The sequence below is a fragment of the Pseudopipra pipra genome, chromosome 4 (genome assembly GCF_036250125.1).
Source record: "Pseudopipra pipra isolate bDixPip1 chromosome 4, bDixPip1.hap1, whole genome shotgun sequence".
NCBI lineage: Eukaryota > Metazoa > Chordata > Aves > Passeriformes > Pipridae > Pseudopipra > Pseudopipra pipra.
Window position 1 is genome coordinate 25,943,428 of NC_087552.1, and position 21,922 is coordinate 25,965,349.

Consider the following 21,922-nt stretch of genomic DNA (forward strand, 5'->3'; position numbering starts at 1 on the left):
TTAGGTTCTTTATCATTTCATTTTCATTTTTCAACATAAACCAGGATATATGCCGGGAGACAAACTGATTTTACTTCTGACTTACGGTGGAGAGTTGCTGCGGTTAAGCCCAAGTGTGAGTTTGCATCCTGAAGTGTGAATTCTGTATTTTGCATCCCTTGAGTTCAGAAAATCACCATGAGTTACAGGATAGCTATAACTGTGCAGTGGCAGCAACGCTGGCAGAGACCATCAAAATTTCAAGGGGGTAAAAAATTTTTTATCACGTTATAATCTGAGTGCTAAATCTTCATTGCTTCAAAGCTTTTGTTCAAACTATGTTATTACTGTGACATGATGAGGATTTTTGCTAGGAGAAGTGCAGGAAATTGAATTTGGTAGTTCTTTAGACATTGGAATGTAATGTCTTTGAGTATATGATTTATTTTACTGAAGGTGATGGTATTTCTCTGGCTTTGGTCACTGTGTGACTGACTAAAAACTGCTGTTGACAACACAATTAGTGCTTCCTGAGTGCTGTATCTCTAATTTATGATAATGTTCATTTATGCTGGTGTAGTATTTTGTACCTGTCGGTGTCATCAGGGTGTGGTGGGTTTTGGTTGCTGTTTATGAGGAGAAAGCTTAGCTTTCTGGCAAAGAGGGTGTGGCAGTTGTGCATCTTTTAAATACATGCTGGGTTTAACCAGTGTCAGCTGAGGTACTTGGTGCTGGTGCTCAGAACCATCTGTTTCCTCCAAGTCTCTTAGATCACAACTGCAGGTTTTGGAGGCTGTGTGGTGTGACACTTTCTAGGGTGGGATGAAAGGCAGTGGTGATTCGTGCTAGAGATACAGAGATACAGAGTTTAAGCAGCACTGTTTTGGATCTATATGGCTTCTGTTACGTGTTTTTGTTGGCTGTTACACAGAAATCTGAATGTGTGGGATGGAGTCGTCTTCTTGAGAAGGTCTGACTGTGCATAATTGTGTTTCTGTACAATTCTCATTGACTGAACCTGTTTCAGTTGTTCATGTTGAAGACACCCAAATCTGTTCCTCTGAGCTGTACAGATCCTGATGATTGTGGTGTTTCAACAGTGGAAAAACGGACTATTGGAGTTTAAGATCTTTGATTGCTACAACAGTGTTACCAGGCATCAGTAATGTGGTGGAATTAGCTTCAAATACCCTCCTCTGCTCTGGCTTGTTGCAGGCTTGTGAAATCTTGACAGGCTTGTTTTCTCCTTGCTGTGCATCTAAATTTCTCCTTTTTGGGGGGACACAGGGGTGAAGGGGAGGGTGGTTTTGTTCATTGTAGAAATTCTTGGGGATTTTGTGTCAGTTAAAATGGAGCAATGATTTATTGTCATTAATAAAAGGAAGGTTCACTTTTCACTTTGCAGATCTGGAATTTTAACTGTATTTTTGAGAGTGGAAAGCCAAGCTTTTATATTTATTAGAGTCTGCATTCAATTTACAATGATTATCTATAAAGATTTTATTCTTACGCAAAACTGAGCAAGTGCAATCACTTCAATATAATTTTAAACTTCACTCAGTTCCTATTTTGTTTTTCCCTAGCTGTGTGTGTTATAGCACTTCTCATTGGAGAGAGAATGGATTCGATGATTTTTTTCCCCTACTGCAGCACTGGTGTAAAACAGGTTATAATGATTCAGCAGTATTTTACAAAACTATATAAAACATGGGGAAATAGAGAACCAGTCCTGACAGTTTACCCTTTCAAATGATTAGGAGAAGGACTATCTGAGCATATTCTTTGCTATTTATCACATACTTATAAAATAAGTATTCTGAAATCAAAATCCTTCAGAAGTATAGATGAAATTGTTTTCATTAGGCTCTAGAAATGGCTAGGAGGTTTTGTGGAACTTAATGATATTCAGAAGAGGTTTAAGTATTTCACTGGCATTAGTCATACGTATAAGTTCACGCTTAAATTCTTTACAGGAGGAGCTTGCCACATTAGACTCAATAAATATGAAGTTCTACTCAAAAATCCATCTTTACATTGCAGTCCTGTCAGAAAATTCATGCTACTGAATATGACTTTTAGGAAATACAACTTTTCAGACCATGTTTTTTTTAACAATGCCCAAGCAAGTTGTCCTATATTATGGTGTTTTACTGTGTGATATGTAATAATTGACATTTGAGGATAGCAGTATATTCAGAAACAGTATGTTTAAATTGTATCTACTGAATTAATAATGGAATTGCATTCTTAATTTAAAATAATACTCAAAGCGTAATGGGGAAGCAAGCTTATAAAGTTCACTTTGATTTCCAAAAAGAGAAATCTAGAAATCCACCTCTATCATTGTGATCTCATGAAATGCCAGTAGATCAATCATTTTATCTGGAAATATTTTCTATACGTTCAGACACTCTTTCCTTGTAAATTGGATGTCTTATGTTCAGTCTCCATTGTTGCAGATGATTTTGTCCCATTTTCTTTTTTTCCAGAGATGTAGAACTTCCTGTAAACAACCTTATTCTAGTAACAAACATGCTCACTTGAAAACTAATTTTGTTTTCTTCTTTGTTTTCCTCTTTATTATGTTGGATAGGGCTTCTATTTTCAGTTAGTCATTTAGTCACCATGTCTTTTTTTTCTATCTATGAAAAGCATGACAAAAACAAGGCAAAAATTTGCATCAGCAATCAGAGTACTATATTTAGGGGAAGTAAACAGGAGTACCTATGAAGTGTCTCAGAGATGTTTCCCCATATTTTATATTAAGAACTTTGCAATATCATTTGATTTTTTTTTGGCGGTATCAATTTCTACTCTATTTTACATATAAATAAGTTTTTCATAGAAAATACACTATTAATTTAGGTAGTAGAATAGATTCTATTAGTCTGTGTTTTTCTTGCAAAATATTTATGTAACTGTTCTAAACAGTCTTGCTCACCTGCATTTGAAACTTACTTCCTTCTTCTACGTTTTGTTTATGAAAACTGCTTCTTTAGCTGTCAGTGTTAATAAGTGTTCAAAGCATTCATGTTAAACCATAAATTTGTTTGTATTCCTTTGTCAAAATAGGAAAAAACCTGTGTCCATGTAAGAGCATCTTAAAAGGTACCTTAAGTATGTAAAACCTAGAGGTTATAACATTTTATTTTTATCTGTCTGGAGTGAGATTGATGCTTAGAGTTAATATGCATCAGGTAAAATGTTTGGAATTCAAAAAACCATGACAATCCATGCATTGAGCAAGGATTGCTTAACTGAATGATGTGGAAATTGTCATGATGTGCTATAAATTATTCATCTCTCTTTTTAATCACCCTTCTCATAATGGAGAGGGTCATGATTATCTGTTTCAGACTCCAAATCTGTAGGTCTCCTACTGAAGGAGAAAGCAACTTTCTCCTTTTTCCTTTGCTGTCCAAGGAAATAAGTAGGACTTGTTTTCAAAAGAACAGCTGCTGGGAGCATACACCCTTTATATCAGCCTGGGTAGAGCTGAGGAGCTGAGAGACCTGAATTCAGATCCCTTCTGGCTAAGACTCAAACCATATTCCCTGCATCTGAATAATGGAACTGAATCTGTCTGAGGGGACTTGGGTACACTGCAAAATTCTGCTGTTCTTTTCCTAGCTTAATAGTCAAAATTTTTCCTTTTCATCTTTTATAAAGCAAAACCATGACCTTGGAGCACAATCATGAGTGATTTCTTATGAGATCCCAGTACAGTGAGTAAAAAGATGAAAACAATAAGAGCTAATACTTCACAGCCAACAGTAGTTTTCCAGGCTATGGTAATAACTCTAAGCAGAAAACATGAGGAGCAAAAAGTTAAGGTGTTAAAATAATTCACAAAAGAGCTTGAGACTTCTCCATAAAGAATCTAGATCCAAGCACCACCTGTTAATCCAATAGTGGTTTCCTTCCTGAGGTGACCATGATTTCATTCAGAGGGCCAAATTCCATTGTGGAGTTAATTAGTGAAATTCCCTATACCTCAGTGAGACAGTTATGATTCAGACTCCTGTCTGCCAGGAATCTGCATTATGACTTTTTCATTTATGGTATTTCACAGAAGGACATACTAAGTTTACGCATTTAAAAAAAATACTTTTTATCACAGATAAAAGTGTTAAGCAATAGGAATAATGCTTCGAGTTTAAAAGAGCAGCCAAGCTTCTTACTTTCAACGTGGTGTATTTACAGATTGAAAATAAATCATTAAAAGAAAACTCTCAGCAGGTATGCCTACTACCTGTGTTGCAGTTCCACTCCCCTTGACAACTCATGCTAATTAGTGTTTAAGGTTGAGATTTAATAAATGCTACTCAGTGTTGTGAGGTACTGCTTTACCTACTGCTTTGAAACAAATGTCAAAAACTTGGGTGAATAGGTTTAGTTAGTTTGTTATTTGTATTCAAAAGAATATTGTGGCTGTGGAATTCTGAGTTAACGGGCTTAATTATGCACCATTTGACTTTGAATTTTCTTCTCCTGCGCCTGAGGACACATCTTGTTAAAGTTCTTCTTTCTGTTGAAATTAAAATAACATCCTGTTGGTTTCATTACCAGGTTTGTGAATGCTGTACCTGTTTTGAGAGAGGCACTTCCTCAGCCTAGGATCTTAGAATAGCTCTGACCCAAAACTTCTTTTAATACCTAATTGAGAGTTAGAACTTTATTTGAATTAAATATATATTTTGTATTAATCTCTGTATGACGACTGAGCAATTCTTGCCATGTATTCTTAATGCACCTTTCACTCTGTATATTCAATAATTTTGCGATTGAAAAGTTATGTTTGAATAATTAAAGCCAGCAATAAAAGGACTGGGTTATTGTGAGATTGCTCTCAAAAACAAAAACCAACCAAATCAAACAACCCCTCAAACAACAACAAAAAATCAGGTCCAGTTTTAAATCCTATGGTTCATGTTAGCTTTCTCTTCGTTTACTGAAGTACTGTTTGCTCTTCAATACTGAAGCACAACAAAATTGGAGGAAAAAGGCTTCTAAATAGAAGTATTAATATTTGCGGGTTTATGTCTCTTAAAATTTTTACAGTCTTTCTGTCTGTATTATGAAAATATAGAAATCCAAATATAATAGACATTAAGAAATGTTTAACATGTAATGGTAAAACTTGCCATGTATCTTACTTCTGGGAAACAGTTTCTGAAATTCTGGATTTCTTCTAGAAATTATATTTATTCCCCAAACCTTATTCACTCCCTCTTTTAGTTTTGGTGCTAGGTTTTTTTGAAAGCTGCCACTGTAGACATAGATGTATCTTCCACCTGCAGCTGATATACTGTTCATTTCCTCTAAACATGTGTTATAAATTCATTTACCTACAGCTATCTTTCATTCCACCTCTTCCTCCTGAATGTGGAATTTGCCCCTCAGTGACTTTGAGAACTCATAATTTAGGGTCCATGAGCTCTATATAAATTAACACAATCACCTGGGGTGCGTGAGGAGAGGAATGAAAGTCTGTTAATTAATTTCCTGCTAAAGAGAACATGGTTACTAAGTTAGGGAGGTTCTGCTCTCTCAGTTCTTCCTGCAACCCTTGTGGTAAGGTTACAAATTAGCTTTTGCCCTGGTTTGAGATTTTTTATGTTTTGGTCCACTGTTAACAGAGAAGTCATTCTGTGAGCTTGCTCATTTCATACTAGTTTAATTATACAGAAGTTATGGGAAAAAGAGAAGAGCACTTTTTAGCAAAGAACCACTAAATGTGTCAGTGGTTGAAGATACTGTGTTAAAATGAACCCCATTTGTAACTGGAATGAATTTTTATATTTTGTTTTGGACAAAGATAGTGAGAGGAAGAGAAATAGTCATAATACTTTCTAAATGGGTATGACTGTAATTATAAGGATATTTTCAACTGGTTTGAATCAGAACAATTCTGTTGCAATCCATGAAACTCCATGCCTTTACTTGATGAAAATCTCTCTTGTGGTATCTGTCTCTTGATATTTCTTGATGCTAACTTGCTATCTTTTTTGCCTTCATCTTTTTCTACCTATTTTAATTCCAAAGCGAAGGATCAAGAGTGTTTTGAGATGAGCAGATAAGATTAAATTGTCAAGCTGATGGACCTTTTACTAATCAACAAGTTGATTAAGTTTCTGGAAAGATTTGTCTGGTAGACTTCCGAGATCTAGCCCAGAAAGATCAAGAAAAAATCATGGCAAGTTTAAAAAACTTGAAAAAGGCCTGGTCTGACTCTCACTGCATGTTTGTACTCTCAGTATCAGCTGGTTGGATTCCTTCTGGCTCTCAGATTCAGAGGAAGGGCAATACTGTACACAGGAGGCAAAATTTATAGAAAACATTTCTTTAGTTAGATGTAATGTACTTTCAAGAGCATTAGTTTTGTCTAGTAATGCATTTGCTCCTGTAGACAGGCAGTAGAGCGAAGTAATAGGGTTTAGAAGCAGTTATTGTTTGATGAAGGAAGAATATAATTTATTTGTTGTCAGAAACAATAAAGGGACTACCATGCCTGGTTTATAGTATTCAGACATTGAAATTTGTTAAATCAGTAGATACACAAGAGTAAAAAATGAAAAGGAAACATTAGTTTTCTTATCATTATTTCATGTGTTGCATCTGGAAACATATAAGACTTGGTGTTCAAACAGTACATTGACCTCTCTTTAAATGCCACAACTGCATTTTCCTCCATTATTTTATATATCCTTATGTAAACATCAGTTAACCTCCCTCTTGTCTCAATTAAATATGTTTAACAAGTAATCAGTCTGAATTAACAGCAGGAGACTTCATGCCATTCATATATTTATAAGTGGTGTGTTCAGATAATTCTGTGAATATATTTGGCAATGAAGGGAATCTGCTGTGATTCACCAGTTTCCTGGGAGAAGACTCAGGGCACACATCATCTTAATTATGCAGTGTTGCTTTAGGCCTCTGACACCAATGATGAAATTAAATAACAGTTCATTAGTTTCTATTTATCAGATACTTGCACTGATGGAGCTTTTACATTTCATCTATAAAGAAGGGCCTTTACAATTCTATCTTTAAAGATTTTTCTACTAATACCTTTGGGGGACAGAATGGAAAATACTTTAACATTTAACAAATGCATAGTAAATAAATCATACGATTCCCAAAACTTAAACACACAAATCAGGTGCTCAGAAGTATTCAATCTTCATTTAATGTACTCAGGAATAAAATATAACAGGGATTAGGTATATGAGATAATGTTTACTTGTTATGGATAGTATACCAGCCTTTTAGGTTTTTATACTGTTTTAATTAAGTCTAGATTTGTAGCCAATTAGAATGTTTGCACATACTGTCCACTCATGACTTCATTTTAATCACTATTTTGTGTTTCTCTAAAACTGGGTATTGCCCGTTTGCTTAATATGAAGGAGTACCTAGGGTAGCAAATCTTGTGCTTTATTTACATGGAAGATTTGAATCCATAAACAGAGTGAAGCCCTGTAGAAGATTAATTCTAGTTCTAGATTTAAAAATGTGGGCTGGTTCTACCATGGCTGAATGAGTTTCATAGCCTGAAAACAAATCTAAAACGAAATGAATGTTGTTCTTCACCAACTTGTAAATAGTGCACACCGGTGGCAGCATTTTCTCACTAGCTGTTGGAAGTCACAAATGTTGATAATATAAAAGCCTTACAAGTGGACAGTTCACTCAACCTCCTAGAAAAAGTAGAAAAGATTTCCTTAAATTACTTGAGACATATATTATGGCATATAATCTATATGCCATCTGATGAGATACAGGTGAGTATTCAGTATTTAAGTATTTTACTGTTTTCCAACAAGCTGAATTGCAGAAGTTAGTAACATTTCAGAGAGCAGTTAGGAAAACTCTGTTGCTTTTGGGGAGCTACAAGAACAAACATTATTTCTCAGATGGCTCTGTGTGCAAAATCAAAGAGCTCTTATCCTTTTGTCATTAGGTAAATGTGTCTTGCTCTTACAGGTATTTTTGCGTTATTTTTTGATGCTAATGTGCAAGCAGATGTGAACACCAGCCCACATCTTACTTGTAGAAGGTAGGAATTAATTCTTGTAACAGCTGCTGTGGTGACTGACATCTGTGTTAGTGTGAGGCTTTTTTTATGCATCATGGTTGTGTAATTATGGCAGGAACAGTTTTAGTCTGACTTAGAATATAGATACACTAATATACTCAACTTTTGTTGTAGAAGATATTTCGTATTTGAAATATATAATTTCTGTCACTTGTCTGATAGTTTCAAGTGAAATGCCTTTAATCTTGGGAGTGGAACATTGTCAAAATGGTAGCAAGAATTGACTTATAGTCAATTGATGGTCAATGTTTCAAGCATCTTCAAGTCTAATTGTTGATCCTAATATGAAGAACATGTAGTATCAATATACTGATATCAGCACTGATCATCTGGAAGGGGCAGCAGAACTGAACTCTACTCTCTGCTGTTTTTTTCCCGTGCCATATGAATTCGTAAAATGAATTAATAAAAAGGCAAAACATGATACTGCTTTAGGCAGGGCAAGGTAATAGCACAGTTTTACTAGAAAAATTACTTAAACTAGTAAATTACTTGTGTATGTAGTCATTCTTTAAAGCAGACATTATGCTGCACACATATTGTGGATGGTAATTTATCAAACTGAGTTGCTTTTAAATAAAAATCATTCTCTGCAATTCGTGATGAACAGAGTTATTTGGTTGATGTTGATATGCTTGGATCTAACATAGTTGTTATGAGTAGGTCAGCTTAATTAAAATACTATGAATTTATATTTTTTTTTCTAATTCAAAATTGGAAGTGCTTTCAGAATTACCAGCCAATGAAAACGGAATTAGATAACTTTGGGCCTGTTTTATTCCTTAGCTTTTACTCAAGTTAGCAGGCCTCACTTCTAGAGGATATGCTTGCTTTCTTAAAAAAAAGCCAAAAAAGCCAAAAAAACCCTCAAACAAACAACCCCAACCCCTCCCCTCTCAAACTCCAAAACACCCTTGTGTTTTCCTTCTAGAGGAAAAGTGGGGTTTAAAAAAAATCCCTTGTTTTCATATGTTTGTTTCAGTCTTGAAAAACCCATTGTAATTCTTCATTCTGAGTAGAGGGATGACACTATGTCCTTGAGATGACACCATGTTCTTTCTAAATAGTAAAAATAGAGAAAATTTTGGAATGTGTTTCTGCTGGGTCAGTACATTTCTTTGCCAGTCTTGACAAGTCGGTACTCTCAGTTAAATCTATTTATGTTACAGAAAAAAGAATTGGACTAATATGTAACTCCAAAATAAGGTGTTCAATCTGCTGTATGAGTAGAAATTGTCCTTTTCATGCAATGGTTAATTTTGAAATGTTCATTGATCTTCTTGAGTGAAAAGATGACTGCTATTTCAGTTGGTGGGAAAGTTTCAGTTTATAGAAAAGGTTTGCCGCAAACAGATGTTCAAATAGTTCTCCCCAAGAGAGGCAGCCATTCGATGTCTTATTGTCAGGAATAAGTAAATCCTGTAAAATTTAAATCAATTCCAAACACCAGTGGAACTCACATTTAGGATTTCATTTCAGTTCTGTTAAAAGATGCATATTAGCCACAAACCCCAAATCCCAAATTATGTTCCAAATTCTCTCAAAATTAAAGTTTATTCTCATGTAGCTGAAAGTGTACTAGAATGATCTATGGTATGGTATTGAAATATAGAATTGAGTTTAATGTGCTTAAGTCCTGAGTTTATAGTGTTTAGGTTTTGCCTTTTAAAAAAAAAAATAAAATTAAATTTCCACTTCCTTCCTCCTTTTTTTTCCCTGTTTTTTTCTATATATAAGCTTTCTGCAGGTGTTTTGGTAGCTCTGCTTTGCTTGTGGTACTAATCCTTTCTTACAGGCTTGTCAGTCAAGTCTTGCTATGTTCATCACGCTGAATTTCTTTTTCTCAGCATCAGCTAAATTTAATCACTCCCCTGAGCAGAGATGGAAATTGAACTTGCCTCCAGCACACTTCAACTCAGTAAATACTGGTGTGATAGGAGTGAGAAAATGGAAGAGGTTGAAAAACCCACTGCACGTAATCCCTTAATCCAATATTTAGGATCCTGGGTTTGTCTGTACAAATATTGAATACTGCCCCAGAACAGCAAAGAAGCAGTTCAGCATTAAAAGAGATATAAGCATTATTCTTTCTGTGGAGAGTATTGGGAAGGAATACATTTTCTTTCCAGAAAAAGTAGAGGTGTAGGTGGCCAGATGGTATTTATTTTTACCATTATGATGTGAAAAATTATTTGATTATTCCATCCTAGTCTTCCTTTCTTTGGTCCACAGCTGCCCTCTAGTTAGATATCATCTGCCTTTTAGCATTTTCAGTTGGTTTGAGTTTGAATGATCTGATTATCTTCTGTTCTTATCTGTGTTCGTTATAGTCTCTCAGCATAGTTTAGAGCTCTAAATCTGCCCTATAGCTGCAGCTGAGAGAGGAGAGAAGAAGGATAAGGAGAGAAATTTTACTAGGTTTGAGAGATCAAATTGTAGGCAGATATGTCACATCTTTTCCTGATACAAATTGCTTCTGATGTTCTGTGTTCTGCTTATATTAGAAGAAATCAAGAGAAAACTTGTTTACTAGGTAAAAGGATTATTAGGTAAAATTATTAAATGAGAACAAAGCCCCTGACTGAATTCAGTAAGCCAGCGAAGTAATTCTGAAATTACTGAGACCCCTCACCTAATTTCATAGCTGAACATAAATATACCTGAGAATGAGTTGGAAGTTGCTTTTGCCAGCCATACAATGATTCTAAAATTTTAAAGTCCAATTCTACACTCATCTGCCCAGACATTAATCTGGAGCAATTCTCCTGAATAAAGTTTAGTTACAGGGGTGGTGCAAGTATGCAAGAGGTGCAAGAAAGACAAGAACTGACTATTTGGTAGAGATCTTCCAGTTTTACTTCTTCAGTGTACTTACAGTGGATGACAGACAGGACCCTGGGAGTGGTCTAGGAATACAAGATGTGTTTCCATTGCAAAGTTAACTTTTGTATATGACTGAAGGGGACATAACCAGTAATTATTTTCCCAGGTATTTTAAATGTGCTCTTTTTTCTAATTCTGTTAAATACCGGAGAAGATTTGTCCTTATTCTTTCTGGGTTTTTTAGCATTAAAAGTACTTCCCCAGAGTTATGCTATATCTTTTATGGGTGTGGGGGGTGTAGGCTAAAGCTTGTCCTGGGGCCTTTGCACTTGAAGACACCTTTTGTTTTGCTTTTAAAATGTCAGGCCCCATCTGTGCCTATGAATCTCAGCAATGGGTTTAATATCTCCCTTATAGTGAACTCTGGCATAGCTAAGATTCAAAATTGATGTAGAATAAAATAACACTGACAGAAGATCAATGTAGAAAAAAGCACCCTTTTCCTATAGTAAAAAAAAAAATCCATTTAGGATTTCTTCTTTCATACTTTTCCCTGTGAGACCTAATAGAGGACTGGAGTGGAGGGAAAAAATGTGGCTGTTGGTTGGGCTTGGTATAAGGTACATTTTGAGCTGCTTTGCTCAGTTGTCTGCATGTGCAGGACATTAACCTGAAAGTCACACTGAGAAATGGCACTAACAGCATCAGGGGACTGCTGTGATTTTTTTCACCTATAGTTTAAATTCTTTCTATGCACACTGTTGTTCTAAGCCCTTTTTTTAGATCAGTTCTTTTGATATTATGGATCCTGACTTCCTTCATGTACACACTGGATTTCTTAGCATGCCAGCCGAAAGAAACCAATTCTTACATTTCCCTGATATTCACTAATGCAATCGTTCAGGTCCCTAATTATTTTGATTAATTGTTGTATGATTTCAAAATTTTTGCCAGTTTAAAACCTCTTGATTTTTTTTTTTTTTTAATGCCAACATCTTTCCTTGTGTCCAGTATGTTGTCTACTTCTTAGGTTTGGGAAATTGTTGTGGTAATAGATCTTTCCACAGTTCAAATTTGCCCTAAACTCCACGAGCAGCTTTTTAGTGGTGGTGATTCTTTCGTCAAATAGCTCATAAGGTTGTCAACCTTCTGGCTGCTTTCCTTGAATGTGAGAGATACATTGTTGTGTATCTCTGTTATTATGCTCCTCATAGGGCAATGCAGCAGTTTCTAACAGCACAGAGCAGCATTGAATGTTTTCTGATAGGTAGCAATTGTAAAAATTAAATTTATGGCCAAATGATTAGTACTTCTAGCAAGAAAGTTAAAAGCATCATGAATTCTGTCCTAGGAGTGATGGATAACTTTTCAAGAATTTAAGGAAGGTTTTGCATCTATAAAGTCTAGATGTATGTGCAGTTTTGGCTGTGGACCAAGATGTATGAAAACTAGAGTTCAGATGTGCCAGATCTCTGGTCTTAATCTAACATAATACTCTGTTCATGGTGTCATTTGCCTTGAGATACAGTTTCACCCCATGTACACTTCAAGCTGTCCAAAACAATATACTTAATGAGTGTGGCTCTGAGCCTGAGCTAATAACCCTCATTCAGGAGTATACTGCCTGTGGTTAAAAGTTGCACCCACACATATATAGCTACATGTATTACAACTGGTTGCATGTAAGCAAAACTGTCCAGAGAGCAGGTGGAATGTCAGCTTGTGAGAGATCAGTCAGGCACCCTCTCACTTAAATTTAAGCATGCAAATATTTCCACTGAAGCACCAATACTGCAATGAACACATGATGTGCCACCATGAATGTAGGATTTGAGTGTTTCACTAGCGTGGGCATAAAGAACACTAGACCCGATAAGGTCATTCTCCAGTGACTGCCTTGTTTTGTTTGTGTAGGGTTTACTCTCTCCTTCCTCCCCTTCTGTAAATAAATCAGCTAGCCCTTTTGCAGAAAGTGGTTATTTGTCAAAAGGACAGGCAAGATAAAAATATTATCAATGCCCGATTGCTAGTCCAGCTATCCAAATAAAGCCCTGTATTTCCTATGTTACCAGGAGTCTTCCTCAATCCTTGATAATTTTTTGGTGTTTCTTATGTTGACACAGAAATGCTGTAGGGAAATTGTACTTGTTATCATTATACACTATACATTGTACTTAGTTTTTCAGACAAAGTAGGGAAGATAGGTCACCCTACTGCTTTTGAGTTGCATACAATGTGTGTGTGCGGTCTCTTTAGCACAGCATAGCCACTCAGCTGGAGAACTGGAAGCTTGAAGAAAACTAGCCACATAGTGTCCTGGGGAGGAGGAAGGACAGGAAAAGATATCCTCAATTTCTTAATCACTAGTAAATTGGAACCTATTTTTGACTGGAACTTAGGTAGGAATATAAAAAAACTTGGTATGCCTATCATCTAGTCTTCTCCCCGCCCTGCCACTGAAGTACTCTGAAAAGGAATGTTTTGTTTTCTAGGAAGAATCTCCTGAAGAGATGTCATGCTTTTTGGGAGTTTGCAGGCAAAGAAGATACAAAGTAAGTTTTCTCAGAAGAGCAGTAAAATATGAAATAATGCTGATGTGCTTTTTGTCTGCTGTCAGCTTTCCGGTTCTGTACTTGTCAAATCTCCTTATGTAAAGCTGGCAGAATATTTGATCAAATCTGCAAATTTAGATGTGCTTTTTATCAAGAGAGCACATAAAAACCCAATAGGGTTTGGGGTTTTTTTATTTTTTTTTTGTCTGTAAACTAGAGTCTTTTTAATTTGTTAGTACTTTGTATTCCTTCTCTATACATATACCTTAGCAAAAAAACATATTCTGTTGCTTGCTGCTTTCACATAGCTGTGTGGTTTTGGATTCCACAGAAGGTAAAATGTGTTGCTAAATTGTATTAGTGGTGTCATCTTGCCTTGGAACATAGAAGTGTTGCAAGATACAGTTAGTGCTGGTGATGACATACTAGTGCTTTCTCATCCCTCCTATTAATGAATTCATGCCCAATGATGTCATTGCATATGGATCTCAATAAGACCTTCAACTAGAGCTGAGATGAGACTTCATAATAAAAGTAGGTAAGCTGAAAAGTATAATACAAAAGAGCCTGTAAGAAAGGGTCTCAAGAACTTGGGCTAAATCTATAAGAAAAGAGGTATGAAGATCTCTTGCCAAAATCTGATTGGTATGACAGCATTTTGTCCTCATCCCTTGCTCTGGTTCTTAAAAATGTTGTTGCATGCCACTGAAAGCAAAGAATAGGAGATGTCAGTAGCTGTGTTAAACTGGCTCAGGTGTTTCTCCTTAACCACGGAGCCTGATTTACTGTTTCTCCAGTGCTGCTGTGCTTGACTATCAGGGACGTGGGAAAATATTTTTATTGCTGTTTCTTGGCTTTCTAGAGATATCTCTGTGGAGTCTCTAGCAAGAGATTGTGAAAGTTTACTAAACTTTGATCCAGACTCTGAAAAGGTAGTAATCTTTTATTGCATATTGTCTTTGTGAAGTTCCCTGAATTACAGAGGGATAAGAGGGCAGGATACTGTTTTTCAGCAGCTAAAATGCCCCATGAAGCTAAGTTATTCAGAGTGGACAGGTATCTAACACATTTTGAAAAGTCCATATACTGTTAAATCTTTCTATGCTCCCCTGGACACATTAAAACTATGTCAGATGAGCACTGTCAGCTTCAGGTGATATTATGCTTTGAAGCATGAACATAAAGTTAATACACAAATTTGGCTTCTGATTTTTCCAATTTAGTTTTACTTTGTGTTAGAAATGGAGATTGCATCAGCTATTTATCAGATTTATCAAGTTTTGAACTAAATAAAAGCAGCCTGTATTCCTCAGCAAGATGACTCCTAAGCCAGCTGCTTGACTCTTGGGATGTCAAAGCAGAGCAGCACCTACTCTGCTGCTCAGGTTTTTTTGCATATTTCATTTCCACATTTGAGTGACTACCTAACACATCTTGACTTTAATAAATATGCAAAGAAACAGAAGCATTTGAAAACTAACAGGCTTTTCTCTCACATTTTTAAGCCTCAATTCAGCTAATCAGCACAGCAAGCAGATTATGCCAGATACCTGGCTGGAGTTTGGCACTGATTGTTCCAGAGTATGTATTGAATGTTGTGTATAATGGTATATCAGTGACTGTGGTGTACCAGCAGGCAGCTATAATGCTATATATTTGGTGTATTTATTTGTATTTGTCTATGGACAAAATAAGGAGAAAATTTTGTGTTGGTTTTTGTGATTATTTTGCAATGTTAGTACCGAATTACTTTTCACTTACAGTTTTTTGTGTCATTGTATAACCTCTTTCTCACTTGTTTTGTGAGAAAGGATGGAATTCTAAATGTTTCTGTATGCTCACACTAGGAGAGGTTGGATAGCAGGCAAAAATTGGAGCTGACCATGGTTTGTCCTTACTGGAAGGTAAGGTATTTTAAGGCTAGTTGCAAGGAGGAAATTTTAAATAAAGCAAGATCATAACATATGACTAATTACTGCCTGCCCGGAAGAGGTATATTGAGAATTCCGTATTTCCAGAAAATGTACATGTTACTGAGGTTTTTGGATGGAGTAATTACTAGGAGTAGAAATCTCTTCTGAACTGAACAAAGAGCTCTCTGAAACATCCAAATCTGGTAGTGGTTTCTGTTTCCGTACTTTTCTGATAAACATTGTGAAATAAATTCATGAAGTTCCATTAGATGTACTTGGTAAAACTTTACTCCATAGCATATATAGCTTTATTTTGCTAATGTTTTATAACTTTTCTGCTCTCTTTTGCTTTGTGACACTTTTTATCTCTAAACATATTTAATTTGCAAAGCTTTCAAGAGTATTCTTTGGGAAAACTACTGTGAATATTTTTTATGTGGTAAACATGCTGTATTGTCAAGAAACTGTACTTTTGATGCTTTTGGGTGTAATTATTGTAACATAACATAGCAACATTGAAGTTGATGGTACTTAAATGCACAAAGATTATTTTTAACTTGAGGTTGAAAAGGGAATGTTCTCTCCATGAGTTTCTAGTCTTTTATCAACAGATCCTAAGTCAGCTGGAGAGTTTTCCACACTCTAAATTTCTTTCAGAGATGTAGAGCCCAATTCCTAGCTGCACTTCCTCTACTGAGTGCCCTAAAATTCTGTGCTCTTCATATGGCAATATTTTCCTCAACCTAACTGACAACTGGCATGGTGTTACAGTTATACTGGTGTTAACAAAGTGTCAGCAGACAAATGCCCATGAAGCATCATGTCCTGAAAAGCAGATCTTGTCTTTGGATGAATAACTGGAGGTGCTGTACTCATTGGTGTGACAAGTCATCTTTCTGCTTTCAGTGCTTGTGTGCAGACAGCTTCCAGTGAAATATGAATTATTAGAACTCCTTTTGACTAGCAGTAGCATAACTAAGAATCAAAATCAGCAATATTTTGGATAATCAACTTCTGTGCTAGAGAATTCTGTGATTGCATTTGGAAGGGTGCTAGTTGGTAGAATCCTTTTAAATCAAACTCTGGGTGCATAAATACTGTGTATTTATGGGAAATCATAATGGGATTATGGGAAATCATAATGAAAATATTTTCATTATGATGAAAATATTTTAGGAAATCATAATGAAAATATTTTAAAGAGGATTTTATTAATATGCTTCAGCTCAGAAATGATTCAGAAATTACTTGTCGCTGTCTGGGTGATAATCCACTTGTTGTCTGTCATCAAATAGTTTGGGTTTGATTGCAGAAACACTTGCTGGAATCATAATTCAGTCAATGGACTACTTATGTTCTTAGAATTATGACTGTGCATGAATAATTGCAGGATCAGCGTCTAGTACTGTGAATTCTTTAGTACAGAACCATATTGTTGTTTGTCTGTCTACAGTTTTTAATAGTAAGGCTCTAATTGCTATTCCCTCTGTTTGCATTGGAATGCATATCAGAATTACATATATAATGCTTATTTTTATATACAAAAATAATAAAATTATGCATTCTCCACTTATACATTGAAAATTATATGAACATTTTTCACCCTATGATGTGTTTATTCCCTCCCAGCATTGGTGAATGAGAATGCTTAGGGGACAGACAAAGAGCTGGGAAAATGAGACACTGAAGCTGAGATTCTTTTAAATATCTTTATTCCATTACTTTTAATTACCTAAATAATTTTATGTATCTGTTTACAGAAAGCCTCTGCCTGAAGAGGGAGTTGTAACAAGATCTCCTGAGTCCAAAAGTCACATTTTAGTCTTTGGATGTTTATTCCTCCAAATAGCTGCAGCAATCTTAGTTCTGTAACATTTATTTAAAAAGGTCATTTCCTAAATTAATGTGTTCCATTGAATGCTATAATTTCCAAAATTATATATATATATAAATGAATGTAGCATTTGAGACATTTTAAAGGAAAACTACTTCATGATTTTATATATAGCATATTTATATAGCTTCTCTTCTTTCCTAAAAGGCTTATTTTGTTACTTTTTCTGAAAGAAATTATTCCCTTTATAATACTGTCCAGGGAATATAGATATATATTCCCTATAATAATTATGGATAAAGGACTTAGTACAGTCAGGGAACACAGAATAAGATTCAGAGTCTTTTATTTCTCAGTCATTAATTTCTCATTCCTAACCCAAAACTTAGAGTAGTAAAGTTGTACTAAGAGTGACAGTACTCTAAACAGATTGCACTAAGGCATTTAGTGCTGGAAAAACTTGACATTTGAGTCACACAGCAGGCAGATTCAATGCTCCTCTGCTCACAAATTGCAGATACAACATTGTCATTTGGACACTGGCTGTGAAGAGTGGTTAGCAAGCATGCTAGCTAGTGAGTCTGGGCAGGTGTTATTTGATAGGTAGAAAAGAGTAATATGTTAAGCCCCTTTTAATATTTTTAATTATAAATTCTCTTGTGAAAGCAATTTCATTTGGAAGTAAAAGGCAATAGTCTTCTTCCAGTACTCCTTCCTTGCTTCTTCTCACTCTGCCATAACATATTATATTGACCATATTAGACCAAGTTTTAGCAAACTGAAATTGTGCTCCCAGTACCATCCTGGTTCTCCAGGAGATGGTAGAAGACAATAAAAACAGTAAAAATACCTAATGAAATAGTCTGCTAAGGACTTTTAATCTTCTTTCAGAGTTTCCTTCGGGTGGAAATTCTGTGTTTTCTTTCAACCCCAAATGGAGCCCCAGCTGGAACCTTAGGCCCCACTCCATTCACAAAGCCAATAATCCACAGAGGAAGACTTTGCAGCTCCAGTTTCCTTTTACATCACTTTTCCAGCAATCTTCTATATCTAACTCATTGCTTTCTCTTTTTCTTTATTTGTACCTCTAACCTTGAGGGGCTGATCAGTAGGCCAGGAGACCCCAGGCTTAGTGTTTCTCACAGGAGCATTTTTCAAGCAGCCCTTACTTGCACTTGGCAGCCCCTTTGCAGTCCTTTTAGAGCCCTGCTCTGTTTACGGTGCTGCATTTTCTCTGAACTCTAAAGCCTGATCATTTCTCTGAACGTAGTCAGGGACACCACTCCATCTAGATACTTGATATTCTTCAAAGAAGAACAACTTTTGCAGCCCCTAGAAGTCTCATTTTAGTTAAAATCTTTGTAATAGGTTTGGAAATCTGGTTGCCCAAGAGAATTTGCTACTAGAATAAGCTGCAAAAGAAGGAAGAATTGCTGTACGATACTGACTTGCACATATAAGAGAGTAACTGCTGATGGGTATGTTGTGTGACTTTGGTTGAGTGAAGAGGTATGTTTTTTTTCTGTCTATGTTTTATGCTTCCTGGACAGGCCAACAGGAAAAGCAGGTACCAGTTTAACCCCATGAACTAGTAATTAAAGGTAAAGAGCACTTATCTTTTGCATTGCAGAATATTATTTTGTGGGAAATGTTGCAAGCCAATTTGCTAACTCCAGTCCCTATCTGTAGTAATAAACTTACTTGCTGCTAATTTTGTTGACATAGTGTGAACTAATATTTTCTGTGGAAATGTAGCAGTAAATGTTGTCTGAATTAAGTTATGGACACAGATATGTAATGAAAACGAACTTTTAGCCAGCAGCTATGAGGTCTGTGAACTAAACTGATGATTGAAACAATAATTCTATCAATAATATGTTCTAGCAGCTTGGCCTGTGTTTATTTTCATATGTTAAGTATAAGTAAATACTTCAATGGAAGTAATGTTCTAATGAAATGCAAGTTTTAATGAAATGCAATGAAGCAATATCTGGCATATATTGTTACAATCTTTTAGCAGAGATATTGATTGTGTTTGGGCTAATTGCGAATTACTTACTGAAGAGGCCATTATCTTCAGTGAATTTTGTTCTTACAGGAAAGCCAGAACACAGTTTTTACATGTAAAATTAGCATGAATATTGCTCTGGAGAAGAAAGTGGACACAGAACTCCAGTGCAACTTATGTTCTGTGTGAACTTCAGTTTGAAGACTCAAACAGCACAATATTGCAATTTGATGGGTAATGCAGCAATTCATTAATATGGGAATAGGTTAATAGTATACAGAAGGAATATTCGCTTATCTCCCTAGAGAAGTCAAAAGCATAATGTATAATGTTCGGTTTCATAGTTTGTGATGACAGCTGAGGTTTGCTTCCTTGGTGTTTCCTTCTCTTGAACTCTGCTGACCATGTTTCTGTGCATGATGAGCTAATCATCCATTTCAGCTGGTTATAAAGTGTAAAATTAAGTTGCGATAAATTTCTAGACAACTTGTTTATATGGTAAGACCTAATCATGATTGTCGTCCTCATAAGATGTTTTTGAAATACAATATGGTAATTAACACTGAGAAATAAGCAGGCAGCAGACTCAGTGGGAGATTGAGGAGTAATTTTTATTTCTGTAGTGTTTATAAATGACAGTAGAAGTAACAGTACTGATCGTAGGGTGAAAAATTACAGGAATGGGAGGGTAACATAAGACAACAAAGGGAATGGGAAACAGAAATAGTAATCCAGATAGAAGAGATTATTAAAAAGATTGATGGAATGTGGTGGTGAAAACGGAGCCTGGTTTTGTGGAATGCCTGGGGATTCAGTCATTCAAATAACAGTACCAGAGTAATTAAATCTTTGGGCAAACTGTGAAATTCTACCATCCAAAAAGTCCATTTGGGTAATGAGGCAACTAAAATCCTGGAAAATATGATCATACAGGGAACCTTGCTGTTATATGCAAAGTTGGCAAAGTAATGGTTGTCAACAAGTGAAGCCCTGAAACACTTTATGAGAGTGAGCACAGGAGGAATTTCTCTGAGCTATGTAATAAGCGTTTCGAAAAATTATCAGATGACTGTAAGTATGAAAACCAAAATAAAAAATATTATTTTAGTCTATACCTGTTCCTCCTATAACTTCAGGTTTTTAAACAGTGTGAACCTATGTCATCTAACTTTTTCTCAAATGCACTACATGTAACCTATAAAGAATTACATATCAAAAAGATAGACAAACTGTCACTAAACACCTGAAGAAACCCTTGTAAACTGAAGTTGTGTGGTGTACCTTATGCTGCTGAGTAGAGGGAACTGCTCAATCTTAACAACAATAAGATATGGTTGAAGTTATGTTGTATTGAGCTGCCATTTAAATACCTAAAATTCAGTAGTTAGTTTATATCAACACAGAAATAACATAGATTTGTCATTTTGATTTAAGGTTGAAATCTGGTTTTCTGACTTTCGCATATATAAATTAGTTCCTGCTTGTTTGTTTTGTTTTTGTTTTTGTTTTTTTTGTTAATTTATTCTATTCTTACCCACTTTATGTTTATCTTCTTTAACTAAACAGTTTTGTGCCTTGTGTAATACACATTTTAAATGATTTTTCTTATTATTCCTTAATAGACTTTTTCCTCATATGTGCATAGTAATGTGAAATAGTCATGAACTGATTTGTGAACAGATAAATTAGATGATGATTGGTTTGTAGGAAAAAAGAAATAATAATTCACAGATGTCTGATTTCTTCTCACAGAAGAGAAGTGGATGTAATAAAATCCATTTTTCAGCCCTTCTTGTCATTCTGGAAGTTCAAAGATAACAGGTCAGCAATAAGTCACTTTATTATTGCTGTAATGTAATGCTGACAGTTTGAGGCAGAACATTTATAAAAGGTGATTTAGAAAAACATAAAATTAAAATGAAGGAAATGCTACAATTCCTCACACCTGAGCATTCTCTGGCAGGAATTTTGCCTTAATTCTGGGTAAGGACAGCCTTCATCTAAATCCTTAAATAAATGCACCAGCATGGCACCAAGTGCAAGCCCATTGATTTTAACAAGCTAGTTCTCTGTGCTGGTCTGCCTTCCTGAATCTATTTGTCCATTATTTCTTCTTTATTAATGAAGAAAAAGCTTCAGCACATACATTCTCCCAGCATTGAAAGTTGAAAGAATGCATTTGAACTATATTGAAGAAAGCAAGGGAAATGTGCATTTTGTGTCATTGGGGTCAGAAGACCCTGAACTGGGACTGGGGGGAATGGGAGTGGGGGATGACGCTTTCTTTCTACTGTCTCAAGAAAGGTTAAATTTCATTTCCTTCTTGTGTTTATTGATATTGTGCACATATTTTTTTTCCTTTCAGGTAGCTTGAGTGACATTGTGTCCAGCAGAAATTTCACCTGATGTCTATCAAGGTGCTTTTCTTTCTCAAAGGCTGAAGAGAGGGCTGAAAGCTTGGCTATACATTTAAAATAGCATAGTTCTACTGTGCATTAAGAACACCTGTCTATCCCAGCTCAAGATGTAATGGAATGCTTGAATACAAGTTTTTCTGGAGAGAAGGACAAAATCATTATTGCTAAGTGAAGTATTACATCTGGCACATAAGTGGATATTTTGTGATGTGTATAGTCTTTATTTAAACAACTGTATGATCCTTGTGATTAGGCATAAATCTTCAAGATGCAAGTCACTGATGTAATATCTCTG